This window comes from Sinocyclocheilus grahami, unplaced genomic scaffold (genome assembly GCF_001515645.1).
Source record: "Sinocyclocheilus grahami isolate Dianchi unplaced genomic scaffold, SAMN03320097.WGS_v1.1 scaffold26.1, whole genome shotgun sequence".
NCBI classification, from domain to species: domain Eukaryota; kingdom Metazoa; phylum Chordata; class Actinopteri; order Cypriniformes; family Cyprinidae; genus Sinocyclocheilus; species Sinocyclocheilus grahami.
The window spans coordinates 35,004-35,447 of NW_015505205.1; positions in this window are offsets into that span (position 1 = coordinate 35,004).

Consider the following 444-nt stretch of genomic DNA (forward strand, 5'->3'; position numbering starts at 1 on the left):
CACTTCAATGCAACCGCTGAGCCACTTATATGATTCTTTAAATTGACTCGTTTACACGTTGTGCAAAAGAACCTCAGTGGTGCCAATTACTAACCTCATAAAGTTTATACACTCTACCTGCAATGAATCTTCATGAAAGATTAACTGGTTTTAGTACTTATCCCTTGTGTCTTTCTACAGTAGGTACACTGAATCTTGCTAATTAAGATGCAGTTTTCCCTCCCAATAGAATTCAAAGCATGGAAACTTTACACACGTTATACAAAACAATCAACTCATTCTGTTTTGCACATTATTTTCTGCATTAGGCACAGTTACTAGGCAGAGCATGACTGATCTTAATTTAAGCAGACATCACACCATGTCTTGCAAGAGGTCATTTGAATACTCGGGAGCATGGAAATGAATAAAACTGCCAGTGGGCATTAGGTGTAAATAAATCCA